The sequence below is a fragment of the Blastomyces gilchristii genome, assembly GCF_000003855.2.
Source record: "Blastomyces gilchristii SLH14081 genomic scaffold supercont1.5, whole genome shotgun sequence".
Classification (NCBI taxonomy): domain Eukaryota; kingdom Fungi; phylum Ascomycota; class Eurotiomycetes; order Onygenales; family Ajellomycetaceae; genus Blastomyces; species Blastomyces gilchristii.
The window spans coordinates 3,304,447-3,315,862 of NW_003101678.1; the positions used below are offsets into that span (position 1 = coordinate 3,304,447).

At 31.5% G+C, this 11,416-nt stretch overlaps 1 pseudogene across 1 annotated transcript; it reads left to right on the plus strand.

Moving 5' to 3' along the window:
• The first annotated feature begins 3,818 nt into the window (after positions 1 to 3,818).
• Positions 3,819 to 3,907, plus strand: BDBG_16851 (annotated as a pseudogene). The gene has a single exon. The product of its transcript is annotated as a tRNA-OTHER (tRNA).
• Positions 3,908 to 11,416: the final 7,509 nt, after the last annotated feature.

Consider the following 11,416-nt stretch of genomic DNA (forward strand, 5'->3'; position numbering starts at 1 on the left):
TATTCCTCAGTGCAGGTGTATAAGTGACTGAGTTATTTCTCAGCACAGGTGTATGAGTGTAACATCTTCTGTCACTGTTCTGTATACTCTTGAGCTTGATAAGATGATCATTCAATGTTCAGAGTTATATGCAGAAACCTTCATAAGTCTGATCTTCATCTACACTTACAAGAGCCTGTAAAAGTGTAACAGTTAATATCTTCTTAAGCATGCTAATCTTTATTTAATTCTTCTAAGATTGACCATCTGCTTCTAGAATCTTGATATTGAAGTCAGAGATAAATGTTGTGAGAGAAGTATTTCTCTGTCAGACACTCTGTAATCAATCTAATACTTTCTGTTGCATGACAGTGTCTCAGAACAGAATATCAAGATGTTTGATAATATTATCAGATGTTCACAATGCTGATTCACATGCTTTCATTCATGAATGAAACTTCTGTTTCATATGATTCTTCAATCATTCATTGATATATCAATCTTGATTGATTAGTGAACTGATGATATCTTCATCTACACTCAGTTTCACAAGCATTTCTATTCTTCATAATGAGTAGAGAGTGAGATCAGAAGTATTGAAATATATGAGAGCATCTAAGTATTCTTTTAATGCTTTTATATTCAATTCTGTAGATGTTGAAATTGCATGAGTTCCTTGTTGAGTTAATCATTGAATTTCCTTATATTGAAGTTGTTGAGTTGCATGCATATCAGCTATCTGTTGCTGTTGTAATTTCAACATTGCTCAGAGTCACTGTGATATCACATCTATGCTTGTGTTCAAGAGTTCTTTCATATGATCATTAGACATGATTATATCGATTATCAGATGTGTAATTATATGAATATCTCATATGTCTGTGATGTCAGAACTCTCAGGTCTTTCACTGACATTCTCTTTATAAGATCTTACTCTCTTCATAAGATCTTGTTGCAGGGTCAGAGTGACTGATGAGCAAGCTTCTATCTAAAAACTCAGTACTCACTTAACTGTTTGACTGTTTCTCTATTTCTTATGCATTATTACATGTTCAGATATCTCAGTGAGTAATCATTTCTAATAAGAAGATAATGAACATTTTTCAAGTGTAAGAGATCTACACTGAATAGGAAAAATGTTAGAGAAGGAAAGAAAGAGAAAGTGTGGAAATCAGCAATTGAAGTGAATATTTATATGTGTACATGGTGGAGCTTCGGGGCGGAAGAATAGGAATTCCATGGGTTTTTCAGCTGAGGATCGGCGACCGAGAATCGGAGCTTTCGGCGGAATCTGTGAAGTGTAATGAAATAGTCTATATGATTGATCGGGCGCAGCTCGTCACACAATTCTATTCAACTGAGAAAAGAGTCTGTATAACTTAATTCAATTAAGTTCAGACAAAGCAGAAGAAATGCCTCTATTCTAGTATATATAAAGATACTTAAATAATCAAGAATCTCTGAAGTAAGAGTAGCAGATTTGAAAATAAGAGTTCATGAATACAAAGACTTAAGAATGAATCTCAAAGCTCAAACACAGTGTTCAAACTGTCAAAGATATGAATACTTTGCAATCTCTTGTTTCAGAGTCTCAAAATGTGCATTCTGTGCTAGAGATCACAAAACTAGTAAGTATAAATGTTAAATATGCTTAAAAAGAGATGAAATATATCAATATACTCTGCTTAAATGCTTTAATTGTAAAGAAAACCATGCATCTAGTTCAAAAGAATGTGTATTTACTTCAAGAACTCAGAAAAACTGAAGAAAAGATGAAGCTCAAAGTAAATCTAAAACTGAAGAGAAAAGTCAAGTCAGTAAATCTACAACTATAAGCTTAAAAAGAAGAAACTCTCAACTATTTAAATCTTCAAACTTCAATTCTTCAGTTAAATGTAAACAGAATTTGAATTCTTAAATATATATTAAGATTAGAGAATTGAGAAATGACTCTGATGATAAACTAGATAGAATGTAAGTAGTTAAGATTTCTGCTTTTCAAAATAGTTATAATCTACTATCTGATGATAGTGATTGAATTCTACTCTATCTTCACTCTTCTTTAGTATGAATGTATAACAAAAACAACAAAAAAAGTTTAAAAACTCTTTAAAAATCACATTTATTCAAAACAATGTGAATAGAAACTCAAATTGTATTTATTCTTGTCTTCAGATTGTATTTAAATAAAAAGTTGATTTTATACTGCTTCAGAAGCTGAATTTTGATACTGAGTAAAAATATATCATTTCTCATTCAAGCTACTACTGCTTTCTATCTCAAAAGTCTGAGATAAAGTCAAGAGTAGTGATCTATGAAAGAAAGAGATCAAGATATCAATTTAATCTAAGATTTGATATCATGTCTGACCCTGATATCCTGATGAGTGATATTATAGATAAAGAGAATGAGTTTGATACTATACAGCTCATAAATATCTATAATGAAAAGTCATTGAAGAAAAATAATAATATCTGAATAATTAATAGAGGATTTCTGAACATAACTTTATTAAGAAACTCTATAATTGTAGAAGATTTCAATGCATATCATCTCTGATAAAATTCAGAATGTAAAAGAGCAGTAAGAGCTAATAATCTAATTGAATAAATCTTTGAGCATTTAATAGATTTAGTTAATAAGTCTGATTAATAAACATTCTTTAGAAAAGACATGAAACAGAAATCTATTATAGATCTAATCTTCATGTCACAAAATCTAATTGAAAAAAGACTTATAAACTGATTTATTGATTCAAATGAAATCTCAGAATCAGATCATGAGATCATTCAATTTAATATTGAACTCAGTGAAAAATAAAGAAGTGAAAATCCTCTTCTCTCTAATCAGTATAACTTTGAAAAAGCTGATTAGAAAGCAGTTAAAGAAAGTGTAAAACAGCTGAAATCTGAAAAGCAGAGTAAGCTCTATTGAAATCAAAGTCAAGTTATCTCAAATGAAATGCTTAAGAATAAAGTAAAGCTGATTACATCTATTCTTCTAACAAGTATTAGAGAAAATATTTCAAAGAAAAAGTCTTCTAAGTATTTCAAATCTTGATGAAATGAGAATATCACTTCTAAAAGAAAGCAATTAGTCACTGCTAAGAGAGATTGAAAGAATAATCTAATATCTGATAAAGAGTTCAAAGTTATTTGAAATGAATATTTTTCAGAGATTAAGAGAGTCAAAACAGATTGCTGAAACAAATTTCTTGAAGAAGTATAAGAAAAAGAAGTTTTTAATGACTTCAACTATACTAAAACAAGAAGTGTAGCAAAGCTTTCAGCCTTAGAATATGAATTTCAGAATGAATCATATACAGCAAACTCTTTTGAGAAAAAGTGTTATGCTTTTATAAGAATTCTCTTTCAAAACTCATCACATTTAGAAGAGAAGAATATGTTATTTCATAAATATATTGATGAAAATAACTGAGAATGGCCTGAGCTTACATGTGATGAACTAGAGTCAGTAATATACTCAAGTTCAATTAAAACTGCTGCAGGACCTGATTCAATCAATCACTTAATTATTTAAAACATATATTCCTACTTGAAGAATGAATACTTTGAGCTTTCTTTTCAATCTCTTAAAAAATGATTATCATTCTGAATACTGAAGAGAAGCTACTGAAGTGATCCTTGCAAAACCTAATAGAAAAGCTTTAATTTCTAAGTTATATAGAGTAATACCTCTGTTGAACTGTCTGAGAAAAATTCTAGAAAAGATAATAGCTACTAGATTATCTTTTATAAGCTCTATTAGCAATTCTCTTCTATTTAATGAATAAATGAGAGATAGAAAACAATGTTCTGCAATTAACACTGTTCTTTCAGGCCCCGGTGGCCGAATGGTTAATGCGGCCACCCGGTAGCACCTTGGCGTGGGAAACCAAGGCGCGTGGGTTCGAAACCCGCAGGGGATACATTAAATCCGGAACTCAAGCACCTCAGGTTTCTAATAAATACAGAGGTGTACAAATCGATTCAATGAATTGCTCTATGTTCCTGGGCTGGGAAGTTATTATCGCATGTATCTAATTGTCACTTCTTTGTATTTTCCTATGTTCTTGTTATCTTGGCATGGTCTCAACACCTGTATTTCCTCCTAGACTGACCGTGTGACCGTGTCTGGGACCAGGACCAGATTTTTTGATAGTTTCATTACCAATTCGACTGATCCCATTACATGGTTTTAACATTAGATAGTAGTCCCATACTGTCCCAGTGGAACTTACTGTCTACTCTTGTCACATTTTCCAAATGAGACCATGATTTCCACTTCTCAATTTAAATTATTTTTATTGCTTTAAATGACTTTAAATCTCATTTGAGTGTTATCAAAAAGCATTACTTTTTAAAAAATTAAAAATAGTCTAAAAAAACCTTAAAATGTCTAAAAATAGTAACTTTATGCTAAGAATGGGACTAAATGAGACCAAATGAGACCACTTTCTCATTTTTTTCAAGTCATGGTTCCATTTTAAGATCTGATATATAGTCACTTTACATGTTTTTTTGATAGCCAGTCCCAGCGGGATTCACGCCAAGAAATGTATGGGACCAGACCAAATGAGACCAAATGTGAAATTCATGGTCCCGGCGGTCAGTCTATTTCCTCCTGTATAATCAACACTTGACCTGTATTTAACATCACGCAAGGACTCATCATAAGCTCCGCTTGCATATGAGTATAATGAAAGAATAATAATAATAATAATAATAATAATAACTGTTCTTTCAGTTATTCATGATATTCAAGTAGCAAAGCATGAAGACCTGGTCTCAACTGCAGTTTTTATTGATATAAAAGATGTATTTGATTATATTTTAAAGTCTAAGATAATTCAAACTTTGAAGATGTTAAAACTGTCACTTTCTCTAATAAAATAAGTTAATTGTTTTATATCTAAAAGAATTACACAACTATTCTTTGATGAAAGAAAACAAGATAAGACTCAGATAAAAATAGAAGTCTTGTAAGAATCTTCAATCTCACCTGTTTTATTAACAATATACACTGCATATCTATTCAAGAATAGAGAGATGAAAATAGTGAGATTTTCAAGTGATGTAGATGATATTGATCTACTCTACAGTTCGAAGACAATCAAAGAGAATTTAGAAGTGATTGAAAAAACAGTAAAGAAAATCTTTGTTAGAGTAGATATCAATATAATTCAATTTAATATGAATAAAACTGAGTTAATTCACTTTTTTCTCAGATTTAATGAGAAAGAACTAAGTCTAACTCTTTTAAATAAAGAGATTAAACCCAGTTTGAATGTCAAATGACTAGAAGTATGATTAAACTTCAAGTTGAATTTTAAATATCATATTCAACAAAGAATCATCAAGACAGAGTGTGGCGGGCTGCGCCCGATCATTATATAGACTATTCCCTTACACTCCATAGATTCCGCCAAAAGCTCCGATTCTCAGTCATTCGCAATCACTGATCCTCAGCTGAAAAACCCACAGAATTCCTATTCTTCCACCCCGAAGCTCCACCGCGTACACACTGTGTACACATATAAATATCTACTCTGATCACTGATTCTTGCACTTTCTCTTTCTTTTTCTTCTTTAACATTTTTCACTTTGTTATATAAGACCTATATATTTTACCAATCTATTCAGTGTAGGCCTCTTACACTTGAAAAATGTTCATCATCTTCTTATTAGAAATGATTATTCATGTATCATCTTCTCATTAGAAACAATTACTCACTGAGATATCTGAACACATAACAATGTGTAAGAAATAGAGAAACAGTCAAACAGTTAAGTGAACACTGAGTTCTCAGATAGAAGCTTGCTTGTCAGTCACTCTGACTCTGTGACAAGATCTTATGAAGAGAACAAGATCTTACAAAGAGAATATCAGTGAAAGATCTGAGAGTTCTGACACTACAGATATATGAGATATTTATACAATTACACTTCTTCTGATTTCACAGATATCATAGATTCAATGATTGATATAATCATGTCTAATGATAGTATGAGAGAACTCTTGAACATGAGTATAGATGCAGTGCTACAGTGGCTCTGAGCAATGTTAAAACTACAACATCAACAAATAGCTAATATGCATGCAACTCAACAATGCCAATATGAAGGAATTCAACAATTATTCTAACAAGGAACTCATGCAATTCCAACATCTACAGAATTGAATACAAAAGCGCTGAAAGAACACTTAGATGCTCCCGCGTATTTTAATACTTCTGACCTCACTCTCTACTCATCATGGAGAATGGAAATGCTCGCGAAACTGAGTGTAGATGAAGATGTCATTGGTTCACTAATCAATCAAGGTTGATATATCAATGAACGCGATTCTTGTATCTACTGTGGTCGATAACATGTATAATATGAAAGCCATGGTAGACAGCGGTCTATGTCATTATGCAATGATTAAATCTTCAGTTGTAAGATGTTACAATCTTCAGTATATTCCCTTATCAAAACCTCAACTCCTCACAGGATTTGATGGCTCAAAAGACATTTGTACCTGTTACATGGTGAAGTTGAACATAGATGTCAGAGGACATCAATGTGAAGATGCCTATGCATATGAAGTTGATAATCTTGATTATGATCTTATGTTAGAACTTGCCTGACTATCAGAACAAGGTATCTTGTTGAATACTTGAAACAGAAGCTTAATATTCCCTAATAATGATAGGGTTCATGAAGATGACATTCACAAGACTATGAATCTGCCACAGATCTCTGCCAATGCCTATGAAATGCTCTAAAAAGAAACTTGCTGAAAAGATCATTAATAGCAGAATCATGTAACAATCTATTTCATCAGCCTGGCTGATATTAAGAAAGCTCTAGAGAAGTTATCTCATACTACAATAACAGATTCTTATACAAAACTCTCTTAACAATATTATGAATATCTAGATGTCTTCTGATAAGACAATACTATGAATATACCTCTCTTATAAGACTCAGAAGTAGATCACAGTATCAAGTTAGAAAAGAAGAATAATAAGAACTCTAAGTCATCATGAAGCCCTCTTTATAACATGTCTCAAGATGAACTTTTTCTTCTTCAGAAGACACTCAATAATCTGTTGAATAAGAGATTTATATATATTAGTAACTCTTTCACTGCAGCTTCTATTCTCTTTACAAAGAAACTAGGTGAAGAACTCTGATTCTGTATGAACTATTGAGAATTGAATAGATTAATTAAGAAGAATCACTATTCTTTATCTCTTATTAATGAAATTCTAGCTCACATTGAACAAGCTCAATAATTTATAAAACTAGATATCATCACTGCATTTCATAAAATCTGTATGACTGAAGAAGATAAATGACTTACAGTATTCTGAACATGTTATAATCTCTTTGAATGAATAGTTATACTCTTTGAACTGATTAATACTCTCAGTATATTTCAGAAGTATATTAACTGAGCACTCTGAGATTTTCTTAATGAATTTATATCTGTATATCTTGATAATATTCTCATCTTCACTGATGAGTTCAGAAAAGAATATCAAGAATATGTGTGAAGAGTATTACAATGATTATAAGAAGCAGAACTATTAATAGATATTAATAAGTATGATTTTGAAGTCAAGAGTATCAAATATCTAGATTTTATCATAGAAGCTGATAAGAAAATTTGAATGAATTCTGAGAAAGTGTCTGTCATTCTTGAATGAGAAGCTTCATATACTGTGAAAGATATATGAAGCTTCATTGAATTTGCTAACTGCTATTAATGATTTATATGAAACTTCTTAGATATTGTGAGATCACTTACAGAACTCATCAGAAAGAACTCAGTATTTCAGTGATCAGTAAACACTGAAGCTGTATTTATATAGATAAAGAAGATGTTCATCAATATCTCTCTACTAATGATATTTAATTTCAATTATGAAACAGTTGTTAAAGCTAACTTCTCTGACTATGTTACAGAGAGAGCTATATTATAATATAATAATAAAGATATCTTACAATCATATATCTACATGTCTAAGAAACTGAGTCTCATTAAATGCAACTATGAGATCTATGATAAGAAACTTCTTATAATTATAAACTGTCTAGAAGAATGAGACTCTGAACTCTGAAGTATCTCTGAATTTGAGATAATCACAGATTATAAGAATCTCAAGTACTTCATAACTACTTATAAACTCACTGAATAATAGATGTAATAATCTGAGTTCTTAAGCTGCTTTCATTTTACAATACACTACTGTTTCAGCAGCCAGAACTTGATAATAGATACTCTCTCTCAATGAGAGTAAGATATGCCTTTCAATGTAACAGACACTTATTGAATGAATCAAGAACATCAGCTTCTAGATCTGAAGATATTAGTTAATCAAGATGAAAGAACTCATGACACTATACATACTTCTCTGATTAGAACACTCCCTCTTCAAACTGTCACTGACACTGATACTGATATTAATACTGATATCTCAACTTCTTCTGAATCTACACTGAATAAATTATGACATGTAACAGCTCAAACTAATGAACTTCTTCAAGCACTCACTGAAGCAGTATATCAAGAAGCATCTCAATTCCTCTCAGAACTACATATAAGAACTGACATCTCAGAATGCTTAATTGATGACAATAATGCTCTGCAGTTCTGTAAATGACATTGAGTCTCTCACTCTGAACTCTTACACACCTGAATAATGTAAGAGATGCATGATTCATGTATGACTGATCACTCAGGTTGTGAACAATTGTACTGAATGATCTCTCAAGAGTTCTACTGATCTGAGATATTAAATGATATCAGACATTTTATTTGAAACTGCAACTAGTGTTCTTTCATCATCTTGTGAAAGAACTGTAGAAAAGGCCTACTGAAATCACTTAATGTCTCTGATAGAATCTTATAAGATGTAGTAATTGACTTTGCTGTTGATCTCTCTGAGAGCAAGAATTGTACGAATATCCTGATCATTGTGAACTGATTGAGTAAAGATGTAATATTGAAACCTTGTGATAAGATGAATGCTGAACAAGTCACTGAAGCTTTTCTACAGAGCCTGTTCTATTAAATGCATGAATTGCCAAGATCTATAGTATCAGATCAGAGCTGTCAATTTGTGAGCGCTCTCTGGACAAGGATCTGTCAAGTCCTCAAGATTACACGCCGTTTGTCAACTGCCTACCACCCCGAGACCGATGGCGTGTCAGAACGGACAATCCAGATCGCCGATAATATAGTAACGAAGCTCCGAGACGCCCGCGACTGGGCAGAGGCCTCCATGGCAACCGCGAAACAAGACCAAGAGGACCAAACCAATGTTCACTGAGATCCCGCCGAGCAATATAAGATAGGAGACTTGGTGTGATTGAATCTCAAGAACATACAGACCACATGTTCATCTCATACACTGAATTATCACCATGTCAAGTATAAAGTGATAGAAGTTCTAGGTAGTCACAACTACTGTCTTGACACATCATCAGAGATTCATGATGTCTTTCACACAAGCTTGCTCTGCTGTGCTGTCATCAATCTGTTCCCTTCTCAACTGATTTCTGACTGACAGCCGCCAGGAATCATAGGAGAAGATAATGAACTTGAATGAGAGATTGAAGATATTCTTGATGAGAGATCTCACAGCTGCAGCTGATAATATCTTGTGAAATGAGTTAGCTACAATTGGCTCAATCTGAACTCTGAGTTCCATGCTATCTGAGATCACAGCCCTTGACTGATGAGAACTACACATGATTAGAAAAGAGAGGGACTAATGTGACAGACTGTGCCTGATTATTATATAGACTATTCTCTTACACTTCATAGATTTCACTGAAAGCTCTGATTCTCAGTCATTCTCAATTGTCAATTCTTGACTGAAAAACTCACATAATTTCTATTCTTCTGCTCTGAAGCTTCACTGTGTACACATTATGTATGTGTATAAATATTTACTTCAATTGCTGATTCTCATACTTTCTCTTTCTTTTCCTTCTTTAATGTTTTTCACTTTGTTATATAAGATCTATATATTATATCAATTTATTCGGCGTAGGCCTCTCACACAGAGAGACTACTGAATAGTATAATCAGACTATTAAATACTGAGAGAGATCTATTCTTTCAGGCTATGAGATAGTTATACATAGCCTGTATTATCTCAGTAGCTGATTATGAAGTTCAAGTTTGATGAAATAATTAAGATAATTTCACTGAACTCTTTCAAAGTCTATAAAACAGAGCTTTGAGAAGAATTCTGAAAGTATTTAAATCATCTTCTATTAAAGTAATGAAAATTGAAGCTTCAATTTCATCTTCTACTATTCAATTTAAAAAAGACTGTATAAACTATGCTCTGAGAGTCATGAAGATAAGCTTAAATTATATAATTAGAGAAAGAGTCTCTTCTTCATTTTCATCAATTAACTCTGAGAATGAACTGGATTGAAATAGATTTCTTGATTGAAATGAAAATAATTCTTCAAAGAAAATATTCTCTCAACTATACAGACTATACTCACTGATTAAAAATCAATTTTCTTATTAAATATTGAAAAAGTTGATCATGAGAAGATATCTCTCTGAAGAGAAAAGCTTGAATCTCTCATAGACTTGCAAATAAGTGAACTATCTAAAGAGAGAGAATATGAACAGTATTTGAAGAGAATTTCTACAATTAATATGAAAGACTCTATTCTGATTTATTCAGATGACTCAAAAAATGAGAACTTGAATAGATTAGACACAGACATTACTTATACTAAAGATAGTATCAATTTTATCTCAGATTTCTGAAATTTAGGCTGTGAATCTGAAGTCTTTAATACTGAACTATTTATAATAGTAAAAGCTTTCAAACTCATTAAAATAAAATCTTATAAAAGAGAAAATAGTTTGAAAGAGACATGAATATTCTCTGATAGTCAAGCTGCTTTAAAAAGACTTGAAAATAGTCAGATTTATACTGATCAAATGAATCTTGAACTGATTTTAAACTCTGTTTTGAAAATTCAAAAGAGAAGAATATCAAAACTAATAATTCATCTGCACTAAGTTCCTACTTATATGAATATTCATGACAATAAATTGACTGATTCAGCTGTAAAAAAGAGTTTAAAATTAAGCAGATCTATTCAAAAAATTATATTCTGATCTTTTATAAAGAGAAAGATAAAGAAATTCTGTTTAGATAAGTAAAATGAAAGCTGATAGAAATAAAAGAAGAGTATACATTATTCAAGATTTGAAATAAAACTCAAGTGAAAATCTTGTTCAATTAAATGTAAAAAGAAAATATTCTCATCTATAATACAGCTGAAACTAGAATATAACTATTTCAAATCTTATATACAAAGATTTGATGATAGATTTGATTTAATAGAATGCTTATTCTGCAGTATAAATGAGAATTCTGAGTATATTATAATGCACTGTGCATTATATAATA